Raw genomic sequence first — 24,526 nt, 5'->3', positions numbered from 1 at the left:
TTTGGCTTCATTTTTTGGAAGTTGGTCTTGTTTAATTCTCCAGATTTCTGCAGTCTTTTGAGCAAGGCTGTGATTCAGTTCTCTAGTTGTTGGGTTGGGTCTATTGCCAGCTGTTGGTTAAGTGTCAGTATCTGCAAGTAGTGCATTCATTTTTTCAATGTAGTCTGTTTGGTTTAAAGACTCACTGATGATGTTACTTATTATAGTGACGAAACGTCTGAAAATGAACCTTCCAGCTCAGCGAGCAAACCTACATCGAGAACCTCAACCTGAGCTACAAATCTTCTCAAAACCCGCTATCACTGGATATTGCAAAGGCTACGGGGCCTGACAACATTCTGGCAATAGTACTGAAAGCTTGTGCTCCAGAACTTGCCACTCCCTAGTTAGTCCAGGACAGTTACAACACTGGCATCCACCCAACAATTTGGAAAATTGCCCAGGTATGTCCTGTGCACAAAAACCAGGAAAAGTCCAACCCGGCCAATTACCGCCCAACCAGTCTACTCTCCATCATCAGTAAAGTGATGGAAGGGGTCATCAACAGTGCTATCAAGCAGCACCTGCTCAGTGACACCCAATGTGGGTTCCGCCAGGGCCACTCAGCTCCTGACCTCATTACAGTTCAAACATGGATAAAAGAACTGAATTCCAGAGGAGAGATGAGAGTGACAGCCCTTGACATCAAGGCCACATCCAACTGAATGTAGCATTAAGGAGCCCTCATGAAACTGGAATCAGTGGGTACCAGGGGCAAACTGTCCACTGGTTAGAGTTATACCCAACACAAAAGAAGGTGATTATTGGAGGTCACTTATCTCAACACCAGGACACCTCTGCAGGAGTTCCTCAGCCATCTTCAGGCTCTTCATCAATGACCTTCCCTCCATCATAAGGATGTTTACCAATGAATGCACAACGTGCAGCACCATTAGATAACTGAAGTAGTCCATGTTCAAATGCAACAAGATCTGGACAATATTCAGGCTTGGGCTGTTAAGTGGCAAATAACATTCATGCCACACAATTGCAAGGCTATGACCCATCCCCACTAAGAGACAATCTAAACAATGCCCCTTGACGTTCAATGGTGTTATCATCACTGCATCCCCCCTTGACAACATCCTGGGGATCACCATTGACCAGAAACTCAACTGGACTCATCACATAAACAAAGAGGCTACCAGAGGTCAGACGCTAGGAATACTTCAGAGGGTTACTCACTGCCTGACTTTTCAAAGCCTTTGGACCATTTACAAGAGCCAAGTTAAGGGTGTGTTAGAATACTGCCCACTTGTCAGGGTGAGTGCAGCTCCAGCAACACTCAAGAAGCTTGACACCAACCATTACAAAGTAGCCATTTGATTAGCACCACCTCCACAAGCATCCACCTCCTCTACTACAGACCTCTGTAGCAGCAGCTGTGTACCCACTACGAGATGCTGTGCAGAAATTCTCCAAGACTCCTCTGACAGCACCTTCCAAACCCAAAACCACCATCATCAAGAAAGACAAGGGCAGTGGATACATGGGAATACCACTGCCATCAATCCAACTTGGAAATATAGTTCTGTTTCTTCAATATTGTTTTGTCAAAATCCTGGAAATATCTCTCGAAGGGGATTGCAGATGAACTGACTGCGCTCAAGAAGGAAGCTCAGCCCGGCCCAGGTCATGACGTCCACATTCTGGAAATGAGGTCAATTCACAAATGAATGGATAGATTTAAGGCATTATAGGATTGGGGTGCAATGCGGGACACTGAGCATAGGCTGCAAGGTGGGTATGAGTTGGGGCTGGATAAATATTCTGCAGGGTATAGGGTAAGAGTAAGGCTAGCAGAGATTTGAAGTAGGTGAGATATAAGTGGCAATCAACTAAAAGGTTTTATCTGCGCTGAAAACAACAAAGGCTGGAGATCACAGCAAGTCAGACAGCATCCACTGAGAGAAAGCAAGCTAATGTTTTCGAATCTAGATAACTCTTCATCAGAACTGAAGAAAGGTGTGGAGGGGACAGCAGTTATGCTGTAGTTTGGGGAATTTGGTGCTTTGCGGAATCCCTCTGGTCTGTGCGCGAGCAGTACCCTAACCTTCCTGTAGCCAGTCATTTTAACACAGTGTCCTGCTCACAAGCCCCACATGTCTGTCCTCGGCATGTTGCAGTGCTCCAGGGAATCCCAGTGAAAACTGGAGAAACAACATCTTATCTTCACACTCAGCACTTTACAGCTTTCTGGGCTTAATATTGAGTTCAACACCTTCAAATCGTTAACCATTTCTTCCCTTTCTTTCAGCTTGTTGCATTCTGTTATGGTGTCCTCTCTCTTCCCTCCCCACATCCCACAGGGACTGTCTGTCTTTTCAAGTCTCGAGGTTAGACACACCATTGTTCTGCCATTCTCGCATTCCGATCACTTAATCTGAACTATTGATATCTTTTCTCCACCAGCACCGTGCATCCACTACCTCCACACACCCCAAACCCCGGCCCCCCAAAACTATAGCATAAATGCTGTCCCTCCACACTTCACTTCTGATGAACTGGGGTGAACCAAGTTAAAAATCACACAACACCAGGTTATAGACCAACAGGTTTGTTTGGAATCACTCCCTTTCGAAACGCTGCTCCTTCATCCAGTATTGGACTATAACTTGGTGCTGTGTGATTTTTAACTTTGTACACTTCACTTCAGCTCTGGTGAAGAATCAGTCAGACTTGAAACATTAGCTTGCTCTCTCTCCCTGGATGCTGTCTGACCTGTTGTGATCTCCCAGTACAGATCCCAGCATCTGCAGTAATTTGTTGCTATGTCTTATTAGCAGGTTATCTAATAAGCATTCATTGCTTCTTTTTAAACTTGTGAACTCATCTTATCATAGGACTTGCTTTGGACTCTCCACTTCAAAGCTGGTATAAAGGTTTTACAGTGGGTGAGCAAACAAGAAAACATTGATGTGATTGGCACCAGAGCCAAAGTATTTCAGTCACTGGGGCCAAGATGGAGAAGCCGGGTTTGTTTTCCATGAATCTCAATTTGCAACTATGAGGTGCCTGTACTAGGATCAAAATAATCTCTTTGTTGAGGGCTATTCCTGATAGTTTCTCAATGGCCTCTGCTTGTTTTTCAGGGACTCCTTTTCACTTCTCACTAACTCAGTTATTAGGAAATGCAGTGATGAGGTATTATAACCTTCTATATTTACTTTCCAGGGTTATTTTTGTCTACATGAGGAAACATATATTTAAAAGCACTGTACATGTATCATTCAATCTTCTAACTTGGAATCTGCTGAAATGATCATTGTCACTTCCAACACACTCCTGACTAGTCTACCACATTCCACTCTCCTTCATTTTGAGATTGTCTAAAATTCTGCTGACTGTGTTAAATTACTTCAAGTTCGTCTTCCCCTCCTGCTCACTGATTTATGTTGCCTCTAAATCAAACAATTTCTTGATTTTAGATTTTAAATTTTTGAACCATATTTTCAAAGCCTTTCCTGTTATCATATCTCTCTCCCCTGGCCACACCTACCCCACATTCTTAAGTTACCTCTACATCTTCAAAGTGACTTTGACAAAGTCTCTACCTGTCCTTTTGCAAATTGAACCAGCCTGCTGTATCTCCTGAGCTCTACAGTCTCAAATATGTGCTACTGATTGTGCATTCAATTGCAATCATTTTCTCTCTCCAAATGGAGACTTAGTCTTTCAAAACAAGAGAATACACCCACAGCATTCTCCTTCCCATGTCTCCAAAACATTCAAGAAAATCCAATGAAGGCCACTGGCAGAGATGTAGGCGAATGTATTATGGCACTAATTCTGAGTCCATGTCTGTGCAAAAACCAGTAAGGAAAATTACACTTGTTCTCCCTGTCATGAGACAGGCAATGGCTTAAGGCAAAATGAAAAGACTTGGTTGTTTCTCATCGCACTTTAATGATAAGAGTCTCATTCACAATGAAATGAGAAGACTTACACAAATGAGAACACAAACACAACAATTTTCATTAAAGTAATAACACTTTTAATATGAACAGAACACAAAACAATACTGGAGATCACAGCTAATGTTTGCCTCCTCTCCATGGATGCTGCCTGACCCACCCACCCCCTGGTCCTGAAGAAGGGTTACACCCGAAACGTCGACTTCTCCACCTCCTGATGCTGCCTGGCTTGCAGTGTTCTTCCAGCCTCCCGCCTGTCTGCTGTGATCTCCAGCATTTTTTAGTTTTCAGTTCAGATTCCAGCATCTGCAGTAATTTGTACATATCGTGGAAGTTACGTTTTCCTATACACTACAATATCGTTTATTCACCACTTTGCTGTCAATTGCTAAAATAATGAAAAGTGACAAATGATACATTTTAAGAATTTAGAACCAAGAGATTTTTTAATTTGGCTGGGTGAGAAGTTGTAAAAAATTGTGCTCACTCTGAATCCAATGGATATTCCAGGGTTGTGAAGTCCAATACTGGAAGCATTAATAAAATCAACAGTGCTTTTGAAACATCAGAATTTTCATTCACTGCCAACACAAACCAGGTGGAATCCCATTGCTGCTGAAAAGTGGTGTACTGACTGTTAATGAATTGAGCTAAAATTTGATGATTTTTCATTGCTGGATGAATGTGACATGAAGCAGAACAAGGTAACAGTAAATAATATTACGACAAAACCTATCGAGACTCCAGGTTAGCAATTCTTTTCTACAAAATGGTTCAGATGAAAAGGGGATACAAAACATCTCTGGGTCCCCCAACCTCACTATTTCTCCAATCACAGACCTGTCTCTGGACAAGAATGTGAAGAGACAAGATAGTTTGATTGGATGAGAATCTCCTCCCACCTTCCATCTCTCCCATCCCATCACAGAAATTACCTTTTTGTTATTGGTCACTGTTGAAATTGAACGTTTAGGGCCACCTTGGGGCCTTTGAGGATATACCGAACTCCTCTATCCCACCTATTTATTCCAAACCCTTGTCTAGACAGAGATGAAGGAGAGAAACTCTCCCTCTTGGAAGTGATTCATCTTAAAGAGATTGGCAAACAAATCAAAGATAACTCGAGGAAAAACCATATTTCCACAATGACGGGTTGGGATGTGGACTGCACTAGATCTGTTAGTAAAAATCAAGATTTTCAGAAAGTAATTGGATAAATAGCTGAAAAAGAAAAGAATTATTGATTAAGACAACTTACTCCTGAGAAATATATAAGCTCATGCAAAAGATTTCCTTCTGAGCTGTAATCATTTGGTGCTTATGTAATTCAAGAAGTTATTCAATACTGATACATCACAGTCAGCGTTCAGGTGTATCTTTGGCTAACATCTTATGCAAATCAGACAGGCTAGGAATTTCCCCTTCTGGAGGAATGCTAACTGAGATTGTAATTTTCCTGTCAATCCTAAGAATGGTCAATTTTCCCATTTAACATGGGGTATGACAGTGGTTAACACTGCTGCCTCACAGCACCGGGAACATGGGTTCAATCCCAGCCTTGAGCAACTGTCTGCGTGGAGTTTCCACATTTTCCGGGTGCTCTGATTTTCTCCCAGAGTCCGAAGATGTATCAGTTGGGGGGAGTGGCCATGCTAAATTACCCATAGTGCTCAGATTGGGGGGGATTAGCCATGAGAAATGCATGGTTACAGAAATGGGATGGGGTGGGTCTGGTGGGATGTTCTTCAGAGGGTCACTGCTGAACTGGATTGGCTGAATGGCCTGTTTCCACACTGTAGGGATTCTATGCATGCGACTGAATTAAGATTTATCAACTGAATGCATCTATTCTGCAACACTCTTTTGAATCAAATCTTTTCATCCATCTGTTTTTAATCTAGGGTTACCTTCCCAGTGCACAGTGACCCTTTCCTAAAGGAATCATCACTGCTTCACAGATGTCTTTCTGGCATAAAGACCACCTCCCCTTGGGGATTTATTGGATTCTGCATTTCAGTGCATCCAGATTTTCAATTAATTTTCATCAACCTGCGATTATCTTCACTCTGTGCAGAGACGTTGCTGATGGCGTGCCTAGTGAATGCTTGAGAGAAGTGATTGCTCGCTTCTTTATCCTTCCCTTTCTTTATCCTTTCGGGTTTTCAGCCCTTCTTCTATGGTGCAGGCACATACACTCTCACTCATCCTCACACACACTCTCTCTCATATATTCCCTCATTCACACAGGCTCACACACTCTCTCACGCACACTCCTCATTCGCACAGCCTCACACACTCTCTCACACACACTCACACCCTCACGCACTCTCTCATACACTTCCTCGCACACGCACCCCCTCGCACACGCACCCGCTCACACACTCTCTCATACATTCCTTCATTCACACAGCCTCACACAATCTTTCACACACACTCCCTCATTCACATGCCCTCACACACACACTCACACACTCACCCTCACACATACTCTCTCACAAACACACCATCACTCTCACTCCTTTGCTCACACACCCACTCGCTCACATGTGCACTCACTCATATACTCCCTCATTCACACACACATGCTCACTCATGCACCCTCATACACACACATCCTCATTCTCTCAAACACGCAGTCATTCTCACTCCCTCACTCACACTCCCTCACTCTCACTCCCTCACTCACACAACCTCACACATGGACACTCACTCACATACTCCCTCATTCACACACCCTCACACGCGCATACTCACACACAATCTCTCACAAACACTGTCTCATTCACATTCCCTCACTGACATAGTCTCACATACACTCCTCACTCATGCACCCTCACATATGCACCCACTCTTTCACACACACACAAACTTGCTCACACATATTCCCTCACTCACACCCCCTCACACACGCACTCCTCCACACCTCCTTCACACACACTCTCAGAATAAAAACCAGCTATAACAACGCTTTCTCATCAACTCCCAATAATCGCAGTATTTAAATGTTCTTCCCAAACTTCTGATGACTAGCTTTGGCTGCTTTAGAAATTTCGAGAATCACTGGTTGCCTTTCATCTTTGTAACATTCTGTTGAGAGTTTGCTTTGCCGTCTAATTCACAGCACCCTCGATGTTTTGTCAGGGTAACTGGCTTGTGATTTTTGGTTAGTCCTCCTCCCTACCTCTTGCTGAACACCAGAGATTTTGAAACTAATTTTGATTGCCTTTCAGGTGTCCCAATAAGCAAACCCCCTTAAACACAGTTAAAATGAAACAAAGGTTGACAGGTCAAAGTTAGAAGGGCAGAAGGAGAGAGAGTTTAGCAGCTTGTTCCAACACAGCTCCACAGCTGAATTTCCTAACTAGTTCCAGACTGAACTGCTCAGCTAGAGAGCTGGCCACACCCCCTTGACTTATACAGGTTACTTCTAAACACATAAACGCTTTGGCCTAAAGTCTCATCTGTTTACGTATAAACAAAAAAGGCCTTTCATTTCTGTACCAAATCCAGCCATTTCAGAGCCCTGAGTGTTTTATACTCCCTCTGAGAAACACCAAGGATACAGTATCCTTGAGAAAAGGAACAACTTTTAGAAAAAAGGACCAGCTTTGTGATACCTCTCCCCCTCCCTCCGCACCCCCCCCCCAAAAAAAAATATAGAACCATCAATATCAAAAGATGGCTTCATTTTTAAAACCCTTCAAAAACAAACTGTTTAGTAGTCTAAACATGTATCTACATTGTGCTAACTATACACATGCAAACATGCACAACCACACGTGAATTCAGGCCATGGCACACTTGCCATCGAATGCCTCTGTATCTAATTTGAGTCTTGATAACACATTGTCAATCTCGTTTTCACAACCAACCACATGCACAATTGTCACTGTCACTGGAAAGGGTCACTGTAACAACGCTCCATCTGAACAGTTTGGCATTTTATCTTTAAATGTTTCCACAAATGTTAATGGATTATGATCAGTGTATACGATTGTCTCAGATGAATTGCTGGTAATATAAAGACTGAAATGTTGTAATGCCAACACCAAGCTTAAAGTATCTTTCTCCATCGTTGAATAATTCTGTTGATAAATGTTCAACTTCCTGGAAGAATACCCGATGGGTCTTTCTATTCCCTCATCATCCTCTTGCAAGGGCACCGCACTGACATCCACATCACTGGCATCGATAGCCACCTTGAAAGGCTTTGTGTAAACAGATGTGGCTAATACTGGGGCAGCGGTTAACACAGTGTTTAGGCTGTCAGATGCCTTTTGACAGCCCGCTGTCCACTGAAACTTCTTGCTCTTTTTTTAATAATTTGGTGAGTGGAGAAGCCACATTGATAAAGTTCGGCACAAACATTCAGTAAAATCCACTCAACCCCAGGAACCGTAGTACTGCTTTTCTTGTCGACAGTGTGAGAAATTCCTCAATTACCTTCGTTTTCACATCCCATGGGGCTATTTGTCCATGTCCAATAAAATGGCCCCGGATTTGGGCTTTGTCAAATTCACTTTTAGCTAGGTTTACCACCAAGCCTGCCTTCCAAAGTCGATCAAACAAGTCTGATAAATGCTTTAAATGTTCCTTCCATGAGTGACCAGGTCATCACCAGGTCATCAGTGTAAACAACACAGCTGGGTAACCCAGCAATGACCTTATTAGTTAGTCTCTGAAAAGTGGCTGGAATGTTTTTTCAGACCAAATGGCATGACTTTGAACTGGTATAGTGAATTTCGCCTTACAAAAGCCAAAATTGCCGTTGCTCTCTGACAGTAGCCTCTGAGCAAGTCCAACTTAGAGATGTAAGTTGCTTGTCCCACTTTTTCAACACAGTCCTCCAACCATGAAATTGGATATGCATCAGTCTTTGTATTGGTGTTAACACATAATCATTGGGTACCATCTGGCTTTGGCACCATGACTATGGGTGAGCTTCAGTCACTGCAACTCACTTCAATTATGCTACCTTAGAGCTTGCCTCCATCTCCTTCTCAACCTGTGCCAACTTTAGAGGGTTATGCCTATAAGGATGTTGCTTAATTGGAACAGCATCTCCTATACTTACATCATGCACAATTAGGTTTGTACTTCCCAGTTTATTTCCAGATAGCTCCCCATGTAATAGTAATAACTCTTTCAGGTCATTTCAATTTTCTTGTGGAAGGTTATTCAATAATTTATTCTAATTTTTGACAACTTCCCCATTGTCCAATTTGATTTGAGGAATGTCCAATTCAGAATCCTCTGATCATGGTTCTCCCCCCCGTGCTGTAATCACGAACACCTTCTCCTCTTGCTTTCCTTCCCTGTCAAAATACCTTTTGAGCATATTCACATGGCACACACTGTGAGGTGTCTTCCTGTCTGGAGTCCTTATCAAGTAGTTCACCTCACTCAGTTTCTTCTCAATTTGATAAGGTCCCTTAAACCTGGCTTTTAAAGGCTCACCCGTCAGTGGAAGTAAAACCATACCTTATCCCCAATGGCAAAATTGTGAATTTGTGATTTCTTATCTGCTTCCTGTTTCATTGTATGGTGTGATACTTTTAAATGCTGTCTAGCCAACTCTCCAGCTCTGTTTAATCGTTCTCTTAAATTTGACACATCGTCCAAATGGGTGTCTCTGAAGTCTGACTTATTAATTTCTCCTTCATCAATTTCTTCTTAATTATGCCCCAAAATTAATTCAAATGGACTGAATTTAGTCGATTCATTTGGTGCATCTCTGATCGCAAAAAGTACAAACAGACCTCCTTTATCCCAATCATCAGTAAAATCTTGACCATATAAAGTCATAGAGTCATAGAGATGTACAGCACGGAAACAGACACTTCGGTTCAATCCATCCATGCCGACCAGATATCCCAACCCAATCTAGTCCCACCTGCCAGCACCCGGCCCATATCCCTCCAAACCCTTCCTATTCATATACCCATCCAAACACATCTATTATTGTTAATAAATACCTATTCCCACTTTTTGTTTGAGGGACCTATGCAATCAATCAAGACTCTTGTGAAAGGTTCCTCAAATGCTGGAATAGGTATTAAAGGTGCAGGTTTTATTATTGCCTGTGGTTTTCCGATTAGCTGACATGGATGACACGTCTGACAAAATTCAACTACATCCTTGCATAGTCCAGTCCAGTAAAAATGCCTTTGTACTTTAGCCTGTGTTTTCCTCACCCCTGAATGACCCCCAAATGGTAGCTCATGCGCCACACACGGTAACTCTTTTTTTATACCTTACTGGCAAAACAATTTGATGACTCTCTGCCCATTTCTCATCTGCTTGAATATGTGATGGTCTCCATTTCCTCATTAAGACATCACTTGTTAAGTAATAACACACAGGGATGCATTCACTCTCCTTTTCTGTATATACCTTTTGATACAACTGTTGTAAGTTCTCATCTTTCTGCTGTAATTCAATCAACTTAGCAGAGCTAAAGATACTTGCATGCTTACATATGTGCTCCTGCTCTGTCCCACTTACCTGATCAAAAAAGTCCCTGATAAAGCTATTTCAGCTTCCTTATCTGTGCTTTTTGATCTCTCCTGCTGCAGCTTGTGTCTCTGTGATCTTGTTACTGCACAATCAGGGAAAATTCCTGAATAAACATCCTGCATTTCCTCAGTGGTCTGCGTCTCCACTGCCTTTTCAACTGGAGTAGGCGGCACACCCGCCAGTGAATCAGCGATATCATTTGCAAGGACGAATTGTATTCCTGGAGCTAAGAGTTTGACCACTCTCCTCTGGACTCTCCAGCCTCACTTTACATAATTGAGCACTTTTTGTCTCACCATGAATTCCTGTTTCCAGTACCTTTTCTGGCAATAGTCCCTCAGGAGTACATATCTCCTCATCCTTCAGTATTACAGACTGAGAGGATCCTGTGTCCCTTAATATTTTAACCTCTTTACCTGCTACTCCTGGCCTATGTGAACAAACGTTGCCCTTGCATGTATATTTTTAAGCAGATCTGGCACTTCCTCCTTAATCAACTTCTGATCATCTTGTACACTCTGAGGCAGTTGTCTAACCTCCCTTGTGCTTTTTGTTACTAGTCTAAAAAAATACCCGAGCTTGTCTAGTTTTCTTACATCTGGCTTTCTCCAAGCCCTCCAACACTGATTTTGTGTAGCCTATTCTATTAAAATAAAAACACCGGAGCTTTATAACTTCTTTGTCCCCCTCAAGGGTTTCTTTTTTACCCTGGGTAAGTTATCCTGATGGTCTTCACTGAGACCTACATTTCCGTTTCCACGTGAAGATTTCTCTTTGCCCCAATTTCTATCCCTCATGGCCTGAAATTGATTCTGGAAGCCAAACTGTGTTTTATGGACCAGCTCATAATCATCAGCCCCTTCAGCTGCCAACCTTGCTGTTTTAACTCGCTGCTCTTCCACATGAGTTCGCACTACTTCAGGCAGTGAATTTTTGAATTCCTCCAAAATAATTACTTCTCTAAGGGCATACAGGTTTGCTCGATTTTTAAAGCTTTTATCTGTCTATTTAAAGTACTCTGTTTGATCCTTTCAAACTTAATGTAGGTTTGACCAGGGTCCCTCCTCAGATTCCTGTGACATTGTCTATCAGCTGTAGTGGTTCTGTTCGCCGAGCTGGAAGTTTTTGTTGCAAACGTTTCGTCCCCTGGCACCCGAGCTACAAATCTTCGCACAAATTGTCTATCAGCTTCTGGTACAAGTTCATATGCACCTAAAATGGCTTTGTTCACCTCCTCATTCTCCCCAGATACCTCCTCTGATAGGGATGTGAATACCTCACTAGCCCTACCACAAGTTTTGTTTGGATCAACAAAACCCACATTGCCATAGGCCACTGCCTTTGTTTAGCCACTTTTTCAAATGAGCTTTCTCACCAAATTTAGGCAAAGCTTGAACAGACTTAAACAGTTTCTCGCTAGGCTTCTGACTACCAAGATAACGTCTGCCTTTGTTTCAGATTTCCAATATCCACACTTCTGTAATTTATGTCAGGGCTTATATTGTCTTGTACTTGTCCCTATCCAAATGATTAACAGGAGCCAGGGAGGTGGGGTGGAAGAGGTTACACTGTGGAACAGAAAGAGACTGGTTGGGCTGAATGGCCCTTCCTTGGGTCCTCAGGTGAGGAGCTCAAGTTAAGTGGCAGTTCTGGAAGCTTCAGCGGTATAAAAATAAAAATTAGAAGCTAGGTCTCAGCCTCTAGGATGAATGCAAAACCCATACTGAAACAATACTTGAAAGAAAGATAGAGGGAACTACATTTCTATAGTGCCTTTTGTGATCTCAGGATATACATAATTCTTTACAACCTGAAATAACTCCACAGAGGCTGATGTCCCATCACTAAATCACCCTTTTATTTACATGTGGAGACATTGATCCAGTTCCCTCAGGGGCAGCCCTCAGAGTGACTAGGATATCTTACACTCCTGTTTATATCTGTCAGCCAGGGCTCCATGATTGGACCAGGTTAACAGCCCCAATCAGGGACCCCCTATTCTATGTGGTCCATCTGACTGACTTTGTTACAATCATGACAACAACCAATGAGTTTGAATTATTGTCGCCATTGTAATGTAGTGAAGATGGCAGATATTTTGAGATTAGGAAACAAGCCAACAGATGAAGGGAAGACCCCAGCCTTGATAGGAGATTATATCTGCTAGTCACTTCCCCACCCTATATTACACAATTCTTTAATGTGATAGTCACGGGAAGCAGCCAACAACAGCCCTGACTGTCTCCCGTAAATTTAATAAATCCTTCTGGATTTGGCACTGAAAGGAAATATCGAGGGGGTGTTACACAGTCTGGGTGAAGCAGTGATTTCTGGGTACTTAGATTCATACAGCATGGAAACAGACATTTTAATCCAACCAGACTATACCAACCATTCTCTGTTCCCTCTGTAGTCTCCTCCACATCAGAGATGACTGGGTGGCTGCGTTACAAAACACCCTGCTCAGTCCACACTCACCTTTCTCAGTTTCCTGTTATTTGCAGTCTGCCCCTCGCTCTCAGGCTGACCCCTCTACCCTCAGCCCCCTCGTCTTCCAATCAGTCTCAACTCAAATTCCAGCAACGCCACCTCACAGCTTTCGTTTCACAGTTTGCAGCCTCCTGCCCTCGACAAGGAATTGAACAATTTCAGACAGTAATCTCTTTCCGCTGCCATGGTGCTGTGCTCTCAAACTGCAGTGTCCATCCTTGGGTAGTTGCACTCTTCCACTGACCATAAGCTGAGCTGCAGGGAGCAGTACCTCACCTTCTGTTTACAGGCCTTGGACACAACGATGAGTTTTAACAACTTCACAGAGCGATGGAGCTAACTTCCATCTGGAGAGAGGCTCCTTGCTTATTCCCCCCTCACCCCAGACCTCAGCACCAGCCTGGAACTCTCTTCTGTATTTTTACTTTCAGTCTGACCTGGCCATTATTCTGTGATTAACTCCTACTCCAAACCAATACTTTGTTTCATCCCGGCTGAAATGACCACTCCCTTTTGCATTGTGCTCCAAGAGACCTTCGATCTGTTATCTCTCTGACATATTGACCTTCTGTTTTGATCACATGCTCCTTCTCCTTTTCCAACAGCATCAAACCTGTAAATATTCCGTTTCTTTTCAGTTTTGAACAAGAGTCAGATTAAACTCAAGGGTCATCGACTCGGAAGAGGATAAAAGCAAATTACTGCGGATGCTGGAATCTGAAATCAAAAGAGAAAATGCTAACTGACCCTTTGTCAAAGCTCTAACTGACAAAGGGTCAGTTAGACTCGAAAGGTCAGCTCTTTTCTCTCCTTACAGATGCTGCCAGACCTGCTGAGATTTTCCAGCATTTTCTCTTTTGAACTCAGAAGAGGAATTCTCTCTGTTTCTCTCTCCACAAATGCTGCCAGAACTGTTGGGTTTTTCAGCACTTCCTAACATCCACAGTATTTTGTTGTTGATCCTCTAACCCCCATCCCCTTCTCCAACCCCCTTCTCTCAGTCACTCTGCATTCACCACTCTGAGGTTTGGGATGGCGATCTGCTCCAGAATGGGTGAGGAAGGAGCTCAGGTTTAGCCTCTTCTGACAGTGACCACAAACTCAGCTTAACTACCATCCACACCTCACCAGGCTGGGAGACTTGGTGCTGGAGGCCTGATGTGTGATGGAGATGAATTCATAAAGAAAGAGCTTCCTACAAGATAAAACCTTCTGTATTCTGTGTACTGTGCCCACAACTGTATTTACTGCAAGGTACAGTCTGCTCTGATATAACGTGACAGTTATGTTCCTGTGTGACCCTGCATTATTAGAAAATTGTGTAATAGAAGCACCATTTAAACCAATGGGACCAGAGTAATGTCATAGTCAATACAGGGAAGGAAAGTTCGCTTTCTCCAAGTAACGGTCTAAATTCTTCAATTGCGTTAAAGCTAATTTGCTTTGAGGAAATGTGTGTTATTGCAGAACTGAGTGTAACTGATCTGTCACGTACCAAGATCCATATTAATTAACACGCAATATTATTAATGACTGTAAAGAAAGTAACAAATGTCCTGGAGTCACATTTGCAGGAGGACACATAGATATGCGGACAGGCAGGTTGTGAGAGGGATGCAACAGTTTACAGAGTTAGCAACAGGTTCAGTTAGTGGGCAATGGGATACAATGCAAGAAAGTGTGGAGTTAATTTTGGGAGGGCAAACTTCAAAAGAATATTATTGAAATGGAGAAAAGCTGCAACTCAAAGGGGCTTGAGGTGTATATGTGCACATAGATGCAGCAGGTAATCGGTAAAGCTCATGGAATATTGGCCCTTATTTCAAGGGGGTTGTAGTATCAGAGCAGGGAAGTCTTACTGCACCTGTATAAGGTGCTGGGGAGACCCCACAGAGTCATAGAGACGTACAGCATGGAAACAGATCCTTCAGTCTAACTCGTCCATGCTGACCACATATACTAAATTAATCTAGTTCCAGTTGCCTGCACTTGGCCCATATCCCTCTAAACCCTTTCTATTCATATACCCATTCAGATGCCTTTTAAATGTTACAATTGTACCAGCCTCCACCATTTCCTCTGGCAGCTCATTCCATACACGTACCACCTTCTGTGTGAAAACGTTGCCCCTTAGGTCTTTTTTATATTTTTCCCCTCTCACTCTAAACCTATGCCCTCTAGTTCTGGACTCCCTCACCCTAGGGAAAAGACTTTGCCTCTTTACCCTATCCATGCCCCTCATGATTTTATAAACCTCTATAAGGTCACCCCTCAGCTTCCGACACTTCAGGGAAAACAGCCCCAGCCTGTTCAGCCTCTCCCTGAAGCTCAAATCCTCCAACCCTGGCAACATCCTTGTAAATCTTTTCTGAACCCTTTCATGTTTCACAACATCTTTCTGACAGGAAGGAGACCAGAGTTGCACACAATATTTCAAAATGGTCTAATCAAAGTCCTGTACAGCCGCAACATGACCTCCCAACTCCTGTACTCAATACTCTGACCAATAAAGGAAAACATATCAAACGCCGCCTTCACTATCCTATCTACCTGTGACTCCACCTTCATGGAGCTATGAACCTACACTCCAAGGTCTCTTTGTTCAACAATACTCTCCAGGACCTTGCCATTAAGTGCATAAGTCCTGCCTTGACTTGCTGTTCCAAAATGCAGCACCTCGAATTTCTCCAAACTCCATTTGCCACTCCTGGGGGAAATGGTTTCCTTATTTCATTGGGGGAGGTCCACAGAAGGTTCACTACGATGATCCCGGATATGGAGGGATAGCTTTTGAGCATTCACTGGAGTTTACAAGAATGAGAGGTACTTTCAAATGCTGGGAGGATGTTTTTCCTTCATGGGAGGGTCTAGGGCAGAGGGTACAGTCTCAGAATAAAGGGGGCACCAGTTTAAGATTGAGATAGCAGAATTTTTGTCTCTCTGAGTGTTGAGACTCTTTGGAACCCCTTGCCACAGAGAGTTATTAGGTGCCTTGTGTATATTTAAGGCTGTGATAGATAGATTCTTGATCAGTCAGGGAATCAAGGGTATTCGAAGAACACATGAAGGGGGATGTGAGGAATGTTGGATCCTACTCAATAGTGGAGCAGGATCAAGGGGCCAAATGGCCTACTCCTGTTCCTATTGCTTGCTGTCTTAAAGTTTACAAGAAACTTATTTATAATTAATTTTCTTCATTTTTATGTCAATTTTCCTTCTTCCCTATCTCCTCCAACAGCATGAGCTCTTGATAATTTTGTGATTATCTCAATCAAGCATTGACACAGCAGACTCTGATAGAGAGCCCCCTCCAGACTGACGCACAGCCAAATCCCCTCAACCACACAACACTCCCCCTCACCCACCCCTCACCTGCACAACACTCCCCCTCACCCACCCAACACTCACCCTGACCCACCCTCACCCACCCAACACTCACCCTGACCCGCCCTCACCCACAAAACACTCGCCCTCACCCACAAAACACTCGCCCTCACCCACAAAACACTCGACCTCACCCACAAAACACTCGACCTCACCCACAAAACACTCGACCTCACCCGCCCCTCACCCACTCAACACTCGCCCTGACCCACCCTTCACCCACTCAACACTCACCCTGACCCACCCCTCACCCACACAACACTCACCCTGACCCACAGCCAAATCCCTTCACCCACACAACACTCGCCTTCACCCACCCCCTCACCCACTCAACACTTGCCCTGACTCACCCCTCACCCACTCAACACCGCCCTGACCCACAGCCAAATCCCCTCACCCACACAACACTCGCCCTCATCCGCCCCTCACCAACACAACACTCGCCTTCACCCGCCCCTCACTCACACAACACTCGCCCTCACCACCCCTCACCCACTCAACACTCACCCTGACCCACCCCTCACCCACTCAACACATGCCCTCACCCACCCCTCACCCACTCAACACCGCCCTGACCCACAGCCAAATCCCCTCACCCACACAACACTCGCCCTCATCCGCCCCTCACCAACACAACACTCGCCTTCACCCGCCCCTCACTCACACAACACTCGCCCTCACCACCCCTCACCCACTCAACACTCACCCTGACCCACCCCTCACCCACTCAACACTCACCCTGACCCACCCCTCACCCACTCAACACATGCCCTCACCCACCCCTCACCCACTCAACACTCACCCTGACCCACCCAACACTCACCCTGACTCACCCCTCACCCACACAACACTCGCCCTGACCCACAGCCAAATCCCCTCACCCACTAAACACTCACCCTGACCCACCCCTCACCCACACAACACTCACCCTGACCCACAGTCAAATCCCCTCACCCACTCAACACTCATCCTCACCCACAGTCTCTGCAGTTGAGCTGTTACTCCACACAAGCCGTTAATCTACTGAATTCAAATATAGGTAGCAATCTACAAGGTAGTTGATAACAAGCCCTTGCTGAATCTAGATTTATATTGATCTGGAATGTTCTACACCAGCAGATGGAAACAAGTTGTCAATGTAACAAAAAAAAAATCATTGATGTAATATTGCTGTTCTTCCACTGGGAGGCAGCACAACTTCATAAGTCACACATTAGAGATGGAAAGGTTAGACTTCCATTATAGTCCTCACATGACTTTGCCACAGTATTTAATTAAATTGGATGAAGATCCTCTTCAAACTGGTCATTTTGACATACAATGGCATTACCTTCACCGAAACCCCCTTGACCAGATATTGAAAACTGTAAACATAATGGGTACAAGAATAGGTTTGAAGCTAGGAATACTGTGGTGAGTAACTCACCTCCTGACTCCTGTCAACCATCTACAAGGCACAAGTCTCCCCACTTGTGATGGAAGTGATGGAAGACTCCCCACTTGCCTGGATGAATGCAGCTCCAACAACACTCAAGCCCAACACTATCTGGACAAAGCAATTAGATTTATTTGCTGTCTATCCAAACCGTTTGACATCCATTCCCTCATCTCTGATCTCCAGCATCTGCAGACCTCACTTTCTCCTCAAAGATTTTAACCTACTGCGAATCCTCTTGCAAGGATGCCTTCCTTGAAGAAGCTCTCTTCCTCCTTCTACAAGGATTTCAGTGAGTCCCTCTCTCACTGCACACCCCAGGTCATCTCTTCTGCACAGAAGCTCTTCAGCCTAACCTGCAACCTTCTTCCTGACCTCTCCATCCCCACTCCACTCCGACCTATCACCCTCACCTTGACCTCCTTCCACCTATCTCATCTCCAACGCCCCTCCCCCAAGTCCCTCCTCCCTACCTTTTATCTTAGCCTGCTGGACACACTTTCCTCATTCCTGAAGAAGGGCTTATGCCCGAAACGTCGAATCTCCTGTTTCTTGGATGCTGCGCTTTTCCAGCAACACATTTTCAGCTCATTCCCTCCATCACCAATGCACAGTAACAAAAATTCTGCGAGGCTCTTTCAACGGTAACTTCCAAACCTCTGACCACTACCATCTAGAAAGACAAGGGTAGCAGATACATGGGAACATCTTGCCTGCAAGTTGCCATCCCAGCTACTCATCATCCTGACTTGGAAATATGTCACTGTTCCTTCAGTGTCACTGAGTCCAAATCTTGGAATTCTCTTCCAGGATTGTGGGTCTACCTGGAGCACAGTGATTGCAGCAACTCAGGGAGATGGCACATGACCATTTTCTCGAGGACAATATAAGCCTGGGTAACAAATCCTAGTCTTATGCAAGGTTTTACTGAAATGACATGAATGCTTATTAATCTAGTAACTGAGCTAATATTCTGGAGACCTGGGTTCAAATCCCGCTATGGCAGATGGTGGAATTTAGAATTAAATTAAAGAAAATCTGAAATTAAGACCATGAAACCAATACCGATTTTTGGAAAGACTCATCTGGCTCACGGATGCCCTTCAGGGATGGAAATCCTCTACCCTTACCCAGTCTGACCTTTTTGTGACTCCAGACACACAGCAATGTGGTTGACTTTCAACTGCCCTCAGAAATAGCCCAGCAAGCTCACTCAGTTCAAGGGCAACTCGGGTCAGGTAATAAATGCTGGCCGACCAGCAGTGCCCACATCCCATGAGTGAATAAATAAAAAGGTCAGGAGCATGTCCCTGGTCCATTTCACCCTCTGTAATTCAGTAACATCATTTTTAATGTTCACAAATGCCCAGGTTCAGATCGCACCAGTGTATGACACTTTGATCTTTTCCTATAAATTCTGTGTCCTATGATTCTGCCCCACTAGCTACCTAATGAAGGAACAGCACTCTGAAAGCTGGTACTTCCAATTAAACCTGTTGAGCTATAAACTGATGTTGTGTGATTTTTAACTTTGTCTATCCCAGTCCAACACCAGTACCTCAATGTCACAGTCAGCATAGACATGGGATCAATTCTGAGGCCATTCTGGCCTTTCTGATTGCCTATCCCACCTCCCTTAGGCATCATGTTAACTCCAGGCCACCTACTCCTCAGATGCAAGTGATGTGAAACCTCCCCTCTCTCAGCATGATGATCAGTCTTTCAGTTCGAATTTGATCCCTGTTCTGAGTAGGACATATTGGGGTCACATCTTAACCCCTTCGCTCTCAGCAGGGTCCCCTCCATTATAGGACCCTCAGGATGAGGCTGCAGCTCCCGTACTGAGACCTCCACAAGGACTCATTTCACAGGCTGGACTTGTGACAGTTCAGATGGCATTCTGTATAGCTATAAAAAAAAAGCCTTGCTTAACCCAGAGATTCAAATTGTTCTCGTCACCTTCAGTGGCACACAGTCACTCTACTGTTTGAGCTATGTGGAACATGTAAGCTTATTTTGTATTCATTCATGGGATGTGGACACCACTGGCTGGCCCAGCATTTCTTGCCTGTCCCTAGTTGCCCTTGAGAAGGTGGTGGTGAGCTGCCTTCCTGAACTGCTGCAGTCCATGTGCTGTAGATTCGACCCAGAATGCCATTAGGGAGGGTGTTCCTGCAGTTTGACCCAGCAACACTAAAGGAACATTTATCTAGCAGCAAGTGATTTGATGCAGATTAAATTGCAAAGTCTGTGATATTTATAGATGATGACTTCAAGAGAAATTGTTGGTAGATGAATTAATGTCAAGATTTTTCATGTAATTTAAAATTGAACAAAGTAATTCTGCGAGAGAAATGGAAATGAGATGGTAATGAGACTGCTTTGCAATGTACTGCCTTGACTCTTGGGATCCAGTTCATGTATCTGAACCTATTAATTACCAGCCTGACAGGCTGTTCACTAACTGGCTAATACCACTTGTGTAAATGACAGGAGATGCTTTATGTTATCTCATTTGTAGTGATTGGAATGGGGTTAGCCAGATGGATCTCATAGAATATGAGTCCCCTCACTGGGGCTGTTAGCCTAGTCCAATCAGGAAGCCCTGGCTGACAGATAAGACCAAGAAGGTTGTCTCACTGTGTCTCACACCTGCACACACGCAACATGGGTGCTGGGGGAAAAATAAGCACTACCGCAGTTAGGCGGTATAAAAAAAAGAGAAAAAAAGGAAAAAAAGGCCAGAAAGGTCGGTTCCAGGCAGCGGGCCGTGGAGGGGGTTGTTAGGGCCGACTGCCTGCCCCTCTTCCGCGGTTACGTTATGGCCCAGGTGTCCTTGGAGAAGGAGCACGCGGTGTCCACCAACACCCTGGAGTTGTTCAGGGAGAGGTGGGCGCCGCAGGGAGTGGAGTGCATCATTTCCCCCTCCAACTCTATTTTGATTTAGTCCCTGCCCTCCCCTTCACTGTTTTGATCACACAGCATTGCCCTTTGATGTGAAGGGCACTGCTCATCACTGGCCACTCGGGTGTTTTCCTACTTTTCCTGGTGGTGGAAATTGAATAAAGATTTGTACACCTTGTCTCTCACTGTGTCTCACACCTGCGCGCACACACCATGGGTGCTGGGGTTAAAAATAATAAGCACTACCGCAGTTAGGCGGTAGTGTGGGGGTTAAAAAAAGAAAAAAAAAATAACCAGGCGATTAGCCAGTAAAAAAAAATATAAAAAAAAGAAAAAAAAAATAACCAGGCGATTAGCCAGTAAAAAAAAAATAAAAAAAAGAAAAAAAAAATGAACAGGAGTGTCGCAGCATCACCCTTTAAAGAAAAGAAAAAAAAAAGAAAAAGACCAAGAAGGTTGTCTCACTGTGTCTCACACCTGCACACACGCAACATGGGTGCTGGGGGAAAAATAAGCACTACCGCAGTTAGGCGGTATAAAAAAAAGAGAAAAAAAGGAAAAAAAGGCCAGAAAGGTCGGTTCCAGGCAGCGGGCCGTGGAGGGGGTTGTTAGGGCCGACTGCCTGCCCCTCTTCCGCGGTTACGTTATGGCCCAGGTGTCCTTGGAGAAGGAGCACGCGGTGTCCACCAACACCCTGGAGTTGTTCAGGGAGAGGTGGGCGCCGCAGGGAGTGGAGTGCATCATTTCCCCCTCCAACTCTATTTTGATTTAGTCCCTGCCCTCCCCTTCACTGTTTTGATCACACAGCATTGCCCTTTGATGTGAAGGGCACTGCTTGTCACAGGCCACTCGGGTGTTTTCCTACTTTTCCTGGTGGTGGAAATTAAATAAAGATTTGTGCACTTTATGTCTCTCACTGTGTCTCACAGCTGCACACACACACACACACCATGGGTGCTGGGAAAAAAATAAGCACTACCGCAGTTAGGCGGTAGTGTGGGGGTTAATTAAAAAAAAATATAACCAGGGGAATAAAAAAAAATAAAGATTTGTGCACTTTATGTCTCTCACTGTGTCTCACACCTGTACACACACACCATGGGTGCTGGGGAAAAATAAGCACTACCGCACTTAGGCGGTAGTGTGGGGGTTAATAGAAAGAAAAATAAGAGAAAAAAAAGAAGACCAAGAAGGTTGTCTCACTGTGTCTCACACCTGCACACACGCAACATGGGTGCTGGGGGAAAAATAAGCACTACCGCAGTTAGGCGGTATAAAAAAAAGAGAAAAAAAGGAAAAAAAGGCCAGAAAGGTCGGTTCCAGGCAGCGGGCCGTGGAGGGGGTTGTTAGGGCCGACTGCCTGCCCCTCTTCCGCGGTTACGTTATGGCCCAGGTGTCCTTGGAGAAGGAGCACGCGGTGTCCACCAACACCCTGGAGTTGTTCAGGGAGAGGTGGGCGCCACAGGGAGTGGAGTGCATCATTTCCCCCTCCAGCGCTATTTTGATTTAGTTCCTGCCCTCCCCTTCACTGTTTTGATCACACAGCATTGCCCTTTGATGTGAAGGGCACTGCTCGTCACAGGCCACTCGGGTGTTTTCCTACTTTTCCTGGTGGTGGAAATTAAATAAAGATTTGTGCACTTTATGTCTCTCACTGTGTCTCACAGCTGCACACACACACCATGGGTGCTGGGGTTAAAAATAATAAGCACTACCGCAGTTAGGCGGTAGTGTGGGGGTTAAAAAAAGAAGAAAAAAAAAGAAAAAAAGAAAAAAAAATAAATAAACAGGAGTCTATCAGCATTGCCCTCTGATGTGAAGGGCACTGCTTGTCACTGGACCACTCAGATGTTTTCCCTTGACTTGAGTGCTGGATCAGTGAAAGGGTGTGTACCTGTGCAAGGACTCTCCTGTTCAAAGGTGTCAGAGGGGAAGGGGACTATCCCTGGACTAGCTGCCCAACGAGAAGAAGAAAAAAAGAAAAAAAAAGACCAAGAAGGTTGTCTCACTGTGTCTCACACCTGCACACACGCAACATGGGTGCTGGGGGGAAAAATAAGCACTACCGCAGTTAGGCGGTATAAAAAAAAGAGAAAAAAAGGAAAAAAAGGCCAGAAAGGTCGGTTCCAGGCAGCGGGCCATGGAGGGGGTTGTTAGGGCCGACTGCCTGCCCCTCTTCCGCGGTTACGTTATGGCCCAGGTGTCCTTGGAGAAGGAGCACGCGGTGTCCACCAACACCCTGGAGTTGTTCAGGGAGAGGTGGGCGCCACAGGGAGTGGAGTGCATCATTTCCCCCTCCAGCGCTATTTTGATTTAGTCCTTGCCCTCCCCTTCACTGTTTTGATCACACAGCATTGCCCTTTGATGTGAAGGGCACTGCTTGTCACTGGCCACTCGGGTGTTTTCCCCTGTCAGGAGTTGGACCAGTGGCAGTGCTGTGCAGAAGAGAAAAGAGAGAAGAGAGAAGAACAAGGAGGTGAGAGCTTTGTGCTCTGGGCCTAGTGTTTGAGCTGACCTGGGGCCCACTCCCACTGCTGGTCTCTGGGACCCCGCCTGGGCCTGCCTCCACCACTGCAGCCTGGGAATCGCCTGAGGCCACTTCCCACAACTTCCACCACTGCTGTGACCTGCGGCCCACCTCCACTGCCGCTGCCTGGTACTCGCTTGGGAGTCCCTCCCCAACAGGTCTGCCTCCACTGCCGGGACAACAGGGCCAGCCTGGGGTTTGCCAGAGGCCTGCCTCAACTGCTGCTGCTGCCAGAGGCCTGCCTCCACCACCACTGCCTAGGACTTGCCTGGGAGTCCCTCCCCAACTGAGGGCCTGCCTGGGACTTACCAGAGGCCTGCCTCCACCACTGCAGCCTGGGACTTGCCTGAGGCCACTCTCCACAGCCTCCACCACTGCTGCGACCCGAGGCCCACCTCCACCGCTGCTGCCCAGGATTTAATTTTGGGGCTGCCTGGGACTTGTCTTGGGGACCCTCCCCAACAGGCCTGCCCCTACCGGTGACTAAGGGCCTACCTGGGACTCGCCTGAAGCCTGCCCCTGCCTCTGCCACTGCCGTTGCCTGAGGCTGGTTTCCACCGTCGCTGCCTGGGACTCTCCTCGGGTGACTGGCTTTGGGCATGACCCCAGGACTTCTGCCACTACTACAGCCTAAGGCCCACCTCCAGCAGCAGAATATGGCGAGCCCGAAGGTCGCAGGGCCCAGCCGGACCTACGCCGGGGTAGCCGCTGCCTTAGGCTCAGCTGCCCCAACCCTGGCCGCAACCGCATCCCCCTTCAGGCACTTGACCAAACGCCTGGGGGTCAAGGCCTATCCCCACCCTAACGTGACAATCGAGGCCTGCAGCAAGGCCATGGCTAGTGTGGTCGGCCCACTGGCCATCGTCGCTGCGGCCCGCATGTACGGGAAGGCCGTATTCTTTCTCAAGACCGAGCAGGCGGTCCACCTGGCCGTGGAGAGGGGGCTCACTGTGGGCGGGACATATTTGCCAGTCGACCCTTTGGAGGTCACGGCCCAGAGAGTCGTGATCTCCAACGTCCCGCCCTTCATTGCCAGCGAGCTCCTTCTTCCCCACCTCAACACCTTGGGGGAGATCCGGTCAGGTGTTCAACCGCTCCTGCTCGGTCTTAAGGACCCCACCCTCCGTCACGTATACTCCTTCCGATGCCAGGTATTCATTTGCCTGGCCCGGGAGGAGGTCACGGAGGGCTCATTCACTGTCCTCCACGAGGGCGCGGCCTACCGCGCCTTCTGGACGGCGGACGGCGTGCGGTGCCACCTGTGCCGCGAGGTGGGGCACATTAGAAAGAACTGCCCCACCCAGAAGGCTGCCCAGC

This window comes from Hemiscyllium ocellatum, chromosome 25 (genome assembly GCF_020745735.1).
Source record: "Hemiscyllium ocellatum isolate sHemOce1 chromosome 25, sHemOce1.pat.X.cur, whole genome shotgun sequence".
In the NCBI taxonomy this organism is placed as follows: domain Eukaryota; kingdom Metazoa; phylum Chordata; class Chondrichthyes; order Orectolobiformes; family Hemiscylliidae; genus Hemiscyllium; species Hemiscyllium ocellatum.
This window is presented reverse-complemented; position numbering follows the sequence as displayed.